The sequence below is a fragment of the Phyllobates terribilis genome, unplaced genomic scaffold, assembly GCF_046119375.1.
Source record: "Phyllobates terribilis strain yellow unplaced genomic scaffold, ASM4611937v1 Scaffold_5__5_contigs__length_657084704, whole genome shotgun sequence".
NCBI classification, from domain to species: Eukaryota; Metazoa; Chordata; class Amphibia; order Anura; family Dendrobatidae; genus Phyllobates; species Phyllobates terribilis.
Genome location: NW_027362765.1, coordinates 116,251,634 through 116,262,289, shown reverse-complemented (window position 1 = coordinate 116,262,289; position 10,656 = coordinate 116,251,634).

Below are 10,656 nucleotides of genomic sequence, written 5' to 3'. Positions count from 1 at the left end.
GTGGATGACACACTGTTATGTGGGATCTGTGGATGACACACTGTTATGGGCATCTGTGGATGACACACTGTTATGAGGGATCTGTGGATGACACACTGTTATGGGGGATCTGTGGATGACACACTGTTATGAGGGATCTGTGGATGACACACTGTTATGAGGGATCCGTGGATGACACACTGTTATGGGGGATCTGTGGATGACACACTGTTATGGGAGATCTGTGGATGACACACTGTTATGAGGGATCCGTGGATGACACACTGTTATGTGGGATCTGTGGATGACACACTGTTATGTGGGATTTGTGGATGACACACTGTTATGTGGGATCTGTGGATGACACACTGTTATGGGCATCTGTGGATGACACACTGTTATGAGGGATCTGTGGATGACACACTGTTATGGGGGATCTGTGGATGACACACTGTTATGAGGGATCTGTGGATGACACACTGTTATGAGGGATCCGTAGATGACACACTGTTATGGGGGATGTGTGTATGACACACTGTTATGAGGGATCTGTGAATGACACACTGGTTTGAGGGATCCGTGGATGATACACTGTTATGGGGGATCCGTGGGTGACACACCGTTATGGGGGATCTGTGGATGACACACTGTTATGAGGGATCTGTGGAAGACACACTTTTGTGGGGGATCTGTGGATGACATACTGTTATGGGGGATCTGTGGATGACACACTGTTATGGGAGATCTGTGGATGATACACTGTTATGTGGGATCTGTGGATGACACACTGTTATGGGGGATCCGTGGATGACACACTGTTATGGGGGATCCGTGGATGACACACTGTTATGGGGGATCTGTGGATGACACACTGTTATGGGGGATCTGTGGATGACACACTGTTATGAGGGATCCGTGGATGACACACTGTTATGTGGGATCTGTGGATGATACACTGTTATGTGGGATCTGTGGATGACACACGGTTATGGGGGATCTGTGGATGACACATTGTTATGAGGGATCTGTGGATGACACACTGTTATGGGGGATCTGTGGATGACACGCTTTTATGGAGGATCTGTGGATGACATACTGTTATGGGGGATCTGTGGATGACACACTGTTATGGGAGATCTGTGGATGACACACTGTTATGAGGGATCCGTGGATGACACACTGTTATGTGGGATCCGTGGATGACACACTGTTATGTGGGATCTGTGGATGACACACTGTTATGTGGGATTTGTGGATGACACACTGTTATGTGGGATCTGTGGATGACACACTGTTATGGGCATCTGTGGATGACACACTGTTATGAGGGATCTGTGGATGACACACTGTTATGGGGGATCTGTGGATGACACACTGTTATGAGGGATCTGTGGATGACACACTGTTATGAGGGATCCGTGGATGACACACTGTTATGGGGGATCTGTGGATGACACACTGTTATGGGAGATCTGTGGATGACACACTGTTATGAGGGATCCGTGGATGACACACTGTTATGTGGGATCTGTGGATGACACACTGTTATGTGGGATTTGTGGATGACACACTGTTATGTGGGATCTGTGGATGACACACTGTTATGGGCATCTGTGGATGACACACTGTTATGAGGGATCTGTGGATGACACACTGTTATGGGGGATCTGTGGATGACACACTGTTATGAGGGATCTGTGGATGACACACTGTTATGAGGGATCCGTAGATGACACACTGTTATGGGGGATGTGTGGATGACACACTGTTATGAGGGATCTGTGAATGACACACTGGTTTGAGGGATCCGTGGATGATACACTGTTATGGGGGATCCGTGGGTGACACACCGTTATGGGGGATCTGTGGATGACACACTGTTATGAGGGATCTGTGGAAGACACACTTTTGTGGGGGATCTGTGGATGACATACTGTTATGGGGGATCTGTGGATGACACACTGTTATGGGAGATCTGTGGATGATACACTGTTATGTGGGATCTGTGGATGACACACTGTTATGGGGGATCCGTGGATGACACACTGTTATGGGGGATCCGTGGATGACACACTGTTATGGGGGATCTGTGGATGACACACTGTTATGAGGAATCTGTGGATGACACACTGTTATGTGGGATCTGTGGATGACACATTGTTATGAGGGATCTGTGGATGACACCTGTTATGTGGGATCTGTGGATGACACCTGTTATGTGGGATCTGTGGATGACACATTGTTATGAGGGTTCTGTGGATGACACATTGTTATGGGGGATCTGTGGATGACACCTGTTATGTGGGATCTGTGGATGACATACTGTTATGGGGGATCCGTGGATGACACACTGTTATGGGGGATCTGTGGATGACACACTGTTATGGGGGATCTGTGGATGACACCTGCTATGTGGGATCTGTGGATGACACCTGTTATGTGGGATCTGTGGATGACACACTGTTATGGGGGATCTGTGGATGACACACTGTTATGTGGGATCTGTGGATGACATACTGTTATGAGGGATCTGTGGATGACACACTGTTATGGGAGATCTGTGGATGACACTCTGTTATGGAGGATCTGTGGATGACACACTGTTATGGGGGATCTGTGGATAACACACTGTTATGAGGGATCTGTGGATGACACACTGATATGGGGGATCTGTGGATGACACACTGTTATGGGGGATCTGTGGATGACACACAGTTATGGGGCATCTGTGGATGACACACTGTTATGGGGGATCTGTGGATGACACACTGTTATGGTGGATCTGTTTATGACACACTGTTATGAGGGATCCGTGGATGACACACTGTTATGGGGGATCTGTGGATGACACATTGTTATGTGGGATCTGTGGATGACTCACTGTTATGTGGGATCTGTGGATGACACACTGTTATGGGAATCTGTGGATGACACACTGTTATGAGGGATCTGTGGATGACACACTGTTATGGGGGATCCGTGGATGACACACTGTTATGAGGGATCCGTGGATGACACACTGTTATGGGGGATCTGTGGATGACACACTGTTATGAGGGATCCGTGGATGACACACTGTTATGGGGGATCTGTGGATGACACACTGTTATGAATGATCCGTGGATGACACACTGCTATGGGGGATCCGTGGGTGACACACTGTTATGAGGGATCTGTGGATGACACACTTTTGTGGGGGATCTGTGGATGACATACTGTTATGGGAGATCTGTGAATGCCACACTGTTATGGGGGATCTGTGGATGATACACTGTTATGTGGGATCTGTGGATGACACACTATAATGGGGGATCCATGGATGACATACTGTTATGGGGGATCCGTGGATGACACACTGTTATGGGGGATCTGTGGATGACACACTGTTATGAGGGATCTGTTGATGACACACTGTTATGAGGCATCTGTGCATGACACACTGTTATGTGGGATCTGTGGATGACACCTGTTATGTGGGATCTGTGGATGACACATTGTTATGAGGGATCTGTGGATGACACCTGTTATGTGGGATCTGTGGATGACACCTGTTATGGGGGATCTGTGGATGACACATTGTTATGAGGGATCTGTGGATGACACCTGTTATGTGGGATCTGTGGATGACACCTGTTATGTGGGATCTGTGGATGACACATTGTTATGAGGGATCTGTGGATGACACACTGTTATGAGGGATCTGTGGATGACACCTGTTATGTGTTATCTGTGGATGACACACTGTTATGGGGGATCCGTGGATGACACACTGTTATGGGGGATCTGTGGATGACACACTGTTATGAGGGATCTGTGGATGACACACTGTTATGAGGGATCCGTGGATGACACACTGTTATGGGGGATCCGTGGGTGACACACTGTTATGAGGGATCTGTGGATGACACACTTTTGTGGGGGATCTGTGGATGACATACTGTTATGGGGGATCTGTGGATGACACACTGTTATGGGAGATCTGTGGATGCCACACTGTTATGGGGGATCTGTGGATGATACACTGTTATGTGGGATCTGTGGATGACACACTGTTATGGGGGATCCATGGATGACACACTGTTATGGGGGATCCGTGGATGACACACTGTTATGGGGGATCTGTGGATGACACACTGTTATGAGGGATCTGTTGATGACACACTGTTATGAGGGATCTGTGCATGACACACTGTTATGTGGGATCTGTGGATGACACCTGTTATGGGGGATCTGTGGATGACACATTGTTATGAGGGATCTGTGGATGACACCTGTTATGTGGGATCTGTGGATGACACCTGTTATGGGGGATCTGTGGATGACACATTGTTATGAGGGATCTGTGGATGACACACTGTTATGGGGGATCTGTGGATGACACCTGTTATGTGTTTTCTGTGGATGACACACTGTTATGGGGGATCCGTGGATGACACACTGTTATGGGGGATCTGTGGATGACACACTGTTATGGGGGATCTGTGGATGACACCTGTTATGTGGGATCTGTGGATAACACCTGTTATGTGGGATCTGTGGATGACGCACTGTTATGGGGGATCTGTGGATGACACACTGTTATGTGGGATCTGTGGATGACACACTGTTATGGGGGATCTGTGGATGACACACTGTTATGAGGGATCTGTGGATGACACATTGTTATGGGGGATCTGTGGATGATACACTGTTATGTGGGATCTGTGGATGACACACTGTTATGTGGGATCTGTGGATGACACACTGTTATGGGGGATCTGTGGATGACACACTGTTATGAGGGATCTGTGGATGACACATTGTTATGAGTGATCTGTGGATGATACACTGTTATGTGGGATCTGTGGATGACACACTGTTATGAGGGATCTGTGGATGACACACTGTTATGAGGGATCTGTGGATGACACACTGTTATGAGGGATCTGTGGATAACACACTGTTATGAGGGATCTGTGGATGACACTGTTATGTGGGATCTGTGGATGACACACTGTTATGAGTGATCTGTGGATGATACACTGTTATGTGGGATCTGTGGATGACACACTGTTATGAGGGATCTGTGGATGACACACTGTTATGAGGGATCTGTGGATGACACACTGTTATGAGGGATCTGTGGATAACACACTGTTATGAGGGATCTGTGGATGACACTGTTATGTGGGATCTGTGGATGACACACTGTTATGAGTGATCTGTGGATGATACACTGTTATGTGGGATCTGTGGATGACACTCTGTTATGAGGGATCTGTGGATGACACACTGTTATGTGGGATCTGTGGATGACACACTGTTATGGGGGATCTGTGGATGACACACTGTTATGGATGATATGTTGATGACACACTGTTATGAGGGATCTGTGGATGACACACTGTTATGTGGGATCTGTGGATGACACACTGTTATGAGGGATCTTTGGATGATACACTGTTATGAGGGATCCTTGGATGACACACTGTTATGTGGGATCTGTGGATGACACACTGTTATGGGGGATCTGTGGATGACACACTGTTATGGATGATATGTTGATGACACACTGTTATGAGGGATCTGTGGATGACACACTGTTATGTGGGATCTGTGGATGACACACTGTTATGGGAGATCTGTGGATGATACACTGTTATGAGGGATCCTTGGATGATACACTGTTATGAGGGTTCTGTGGATGACACACTGTTATGGAGGATCTGTGGATGACACACTGTTATGAGGGATCTGTGGATGACACACTGTTATGGGGGATCTGTAGATGACACACTGTTATGGGGGATCTGTGGATGACACACTGTTATGAGGGATCTGTGGATGACACACTGTTATGTGGGATCTGTGGATGACACACTGTTATGAGGGATCTGTGGATGACACACTGTTATGAGGGATCTGTGGATGACACACTGTTATGAGGGATCTGTGGATGACACACTGTTATGGGGGATCTGTGGATGACACACTGTTATGAGGGATCTGTGGATGACACACTGTTATGAGGGATCTGTGGATGACACACTGTTATGAGGGATCTGTGGATGACACACTGTTATGAGGGATCTGTGGATGACACACTGTTATGGGGGATCTGTGGATGACACACTGTTATGAGGGATCTGTGGATGACACATTGTTATGAGGGATCTGTGGATGACACACTGTTATGAGGGATCTGTGGATGACACACTGTTATGAGGGATCTGTGGATGACACACTGTTATGGGGGATCTGTGGATGACACACTGTTATGAGGGATCTGTGGATGACACACTGTTATGAGGGATCTGTGGATGACACATTGTTATGAGGGATCTGTGGATGACACACTGTTATGTGGGATCTGTGGATGACACACTGTTATGGAGGATCTGTGGATGACACACTGTTATGGATGATATGTTGATGACACACTGTTATGAGGGATCCATGGATGATACACTGTTATGAGGGATCCTTGGATGACACACTGTTATGTGGGATCTGTGGATGACACACTGTTATGAGGGATCCATGGATGATACACTGTTATGAGGGATCCTTGGATGACACACTGTTATGTGGGATCTGTGGATGACACACTGTTATGGGGGATCTGTGGATGACACACTGTTATGGATGATATGTTGATGACACACTGTTATGAGGGATCTGTGGATGACACACTGTTATGTGGGATCTGTGGATGACACACTGTTATGGGAGATCTGTGGATGATACACTGTTATGAGGGATCCTTGGATGATACACTGTTATGAGGGTTCTGTGGATGACACACTGTTATGGAGGATCTGTGGATGACACACTGTTATGAGGGATCTGTGGATGACACACTGTTATGGGGGATCTGTAGATGACACACTGTTATGGGGGATCTGTGGATGACACACTGTTATGAGGGATCTGTGGATGACACACTGTTATGTGGGATCTGTGGATGACACACTGTTATGAGGGATCTGTGGATGACACACTGTTATGAGGGATCTGTGGATGACACACTGTTATGAGGGATCTGTGGATGACACACTGTTATGGGGGATCTGTGGATGACACACTGTTATGAGGGATCTGTGGATGACACACTGTTATGAGGGATCTGTGGATGACACACTGTTATGAGGGATCTGTGGATGACACACTGTTATGAGGGATCTGTGGATGACACACTGTTATGGGGGATCTGTGGATGACACACTGTTATGAGGGATCTGTGGATGACACATTGTTATGAGGGATCTGTGGATGACACACTGTTATGAGGGATCTGTGGATGACACACTGTTATGAGGGATCTGTGGATGACACACTGTTATGGGGGATCTGTGGATGACACACTGTTATGAGGGATCTGTGGATGACACACTGTTATGAGGGATCTGTGGATGACACATTGTTATGAGGGATCTGTGGATGACACACTGTTATGTGGGATCTGTGGATGACACACTGTTATGAGGGATCCATGGATGATACACTGTTATGTTTTTTTTTAGTCGCCCCCTAATTTTGCCTGCAGTCCTGTGTAAATATATTTCGGTGTCAATGCTCTTCAGCCGCAGCCGACACATTGTAACGCAGAACATCCGTAGGGAATTTTAGAAGCCGATTCCAGTGGTTACAACATATTTTTAACCCATGGGAATGAGAAAAGCGTTGCAGGAGTGAAAACAAGTCACAACTTCTAACTGGCCGCATTGTTCATGTAATAACAATATAATAGTTACCACAGAGCTGCCATTCAGGAGCTGCACATTCCCACATAGTGAAAGAAAACAAGGGGTCACGCCACGTCCACACCCTGCAGGACAGAGACAGGATGGCAGATGAGGACAGCGCGGAATCAGTCAGATGGGTAGAAAAGCTCACAATCTATTTAGCTTCATGATACCACTTCAGTGAGGCAGCTAAGAATCAGAGGAGAGCAGTCAGCACTATTGTGTGCCAGGACTATCGTAGACTGCAGGAGACAAATTGCACTGATTCCATGATCATTCCAGTCTGCATGTGGGCTGTCATGTGGGTGATCCTATGTAATACTGTATGTGCAAGACTGAGCAACATGAAAATGTTAGAAGTGAGGGAAGAGGCGAGAACGCTTGTGGTTAGTCAGTGACTAAAGGCAGTTCTCTACGGTTTCCAATATGGCTGATGATTGACTTCTTGTCAATTGTTCTAGTAGGAGAATAAACATAGAATAGTCTATGGCATCATTCAGACATCAGTATTTTCTGCGTACGAGAAAAACTGAACAATTATTCTGATCAGACTTTGATCCGAGTATCCTCGTTTATCTACTAGAGGAACTAGACCTGTGATCAGAGAGATGAACAGGGAAAGATTCTTCCTTTTAACAGTATCATTTTTTAATTGGACATTTTGGATATTAGAACACCCCTTTAGGGCCACATTACATGGTCATATTTAGGATAGGATTCCATTTGTTTTTTTTAAACCCGAAATGGATCACACAGAAAGGTTTATATTCATCTTGCTGGAATCTATCTCATTCCTGGTAGAGAAAAAAGTTAGAGAAAGATCAAGGTACAAAATAATAGCTGATTTCCTCATATATGTGTCTTTTTGTGTGTACTGCTCCTTTAAGGGCACCTGTTTCAGCACTCACCAGCAGAGGGCAGCAGAGTACAGGAACACCAAAACTGAGGCATCATTGTTAGGCCCTGGGAATGACTCCATGAATAATGAGCTCATTGTTAAGGGAGTTTCCCTTTAGGTTTTCAGTTGAATCTTTTTAAAGAGGGTTCTCCATCCCCATCTCTCCTGATATGGCTGATTTAGTAAATGCTCTTATTCTCCATGAAATCATTTCTGGGGAATCTTTTCTTATAATTCTGTGGGGTTTCTCTGTTATTCCTACTTGAACTTTAAAAATAAATCGACAACTGGGTGTTACCATTTCCCCTTAATGAAAAGGTCTTTGTCAGCACTGATTGGACAATATGTATAGAGACACACCCCCAACAGGTAACACCCAGGTGTCAATTTACTATAAATTTTCTAAGAGGTATAACAGAGGAACGGCATGCTGCGGAGTCAGGGCCGAAGATGATCCAGAATTGTCATTTTGTTACGAGTCCGGGTGGTGGAACCTCTGTGCTGCGGTGCAAGGAGGGACCGGAGGGGCGTGACTAAGCGCCTACTCAGCCTGACCAAGGTCGCACGGCGGCTCAATCGACTCGGTGAACCAGGGAGGGATCGGGCAGGTGGACCAGGTGCCACTCTGGGACCGACCTTGTGTGAGAGCAGGTGACTCCCACGGGTCAGATGGCAGGAACTGACCAGTACAGCGGATGAACACGGCAGGAAGGCTGATGGGTGGACCGGGTAGATAAGCAGGCTGGTTCGGCAGATAGCCAGACGGGTGCTCCGGGTAGGCGAGCAGGCGGGCAGGTAACTGGCAGGTGCTTCGGGTAGACTGGCTGGCGAGCATGACAGGTAATAGGCAGGTGTCCAGGTAGGCAGACTGGCGGGCTCGGCAGGTTACAGACAGGTGCTCCAGGTAGGCAGACTGGCGGGCACGGCAGGTTACAGACAGGTGCTCCAGGTAGGCAGACTGGCGGGCACGGCAGGTTACAGACAGGTGCTCCAGGTAGGCAGACTGGCGGGCACGACAGGTTACAGGCAGGTGCTCCAGGTAAGCAGGCTGGCAGGCACGGCAGGTTACAGACAGGTGCTCCAGGTAAGCTGGCTGGCGGGCACGGCAGGTTACAGACAGGTGCTCCAGGTAAGCAGGCTGGCGGGCACGGCAGGTTAAAGACACGTGCTCCAGGTAAGCAGGCTGGCGGGCACAACTGTAGACAGACTGGGAACAGAACTGTTAGACAGGCTAGCGGGCTGGACTGACAGAAGACTGGCAGGCAAGACTGACAGGCAGCGGGACCGGAGGGCTGGAGCAAGTGTTTAGCACACGGAACAACAACCTTGCACAGGAACCTCCATATTGGAGGAGGTGCCTAATATAGGGGAAGTCCTCCGGCCATTGGCCGGGGACTCTATAGGACGGCACGCGTGGCCCCTTTAAGAGGGAGGGAGCGCGCGCGTGCCCTAAGCACAGAGCCTGGGAAGCTGCGCGCAGAGCGTGCCACAGCAGCAGGGGAGCGGGAGGACTCCGGACCTGGACCACGGCGGTGAGGGGAACGGCATCTCTGCCCGGCTGGAAGCAGAGACGCCGATGCTACAGATTTCATGGAGAATACATCATGTACTGATACAGACATGGCAGGAGAGTGGGCCGGTCCGATTTGTAGAATGCCAGAGGAATATGGATTTAGGGACTAACGTGGGACTAACGTTGGCCTTGACTGAAAGATCAAGAGGAGACGCCACATCTGGATCCTCCACAATTAGATCAGAATTGGCTGCATCCTTAAAGGGAACGTGACACCTGATATGTGCTGCCCGATCCACGAACCGCATGTATCAGGCACCTGCTGTATGATTTCAGCAATGTATGTTTGACTCTGAAACGTTGCAGTGTTTCGGAGAAAAATATACTTTAAAAGCCGCTAGGGACCGAGCAGCACAGGAGACTAGTCAGACAGGCGGGTCCCTGGTGGCTTATAGCCTCCAGCTTCCAGTGATTGACAGGTCTCTACAGACACCGCCCTGACACTTTGATTAACAGCTGGCGGGGCAATGCATCTATGCAGA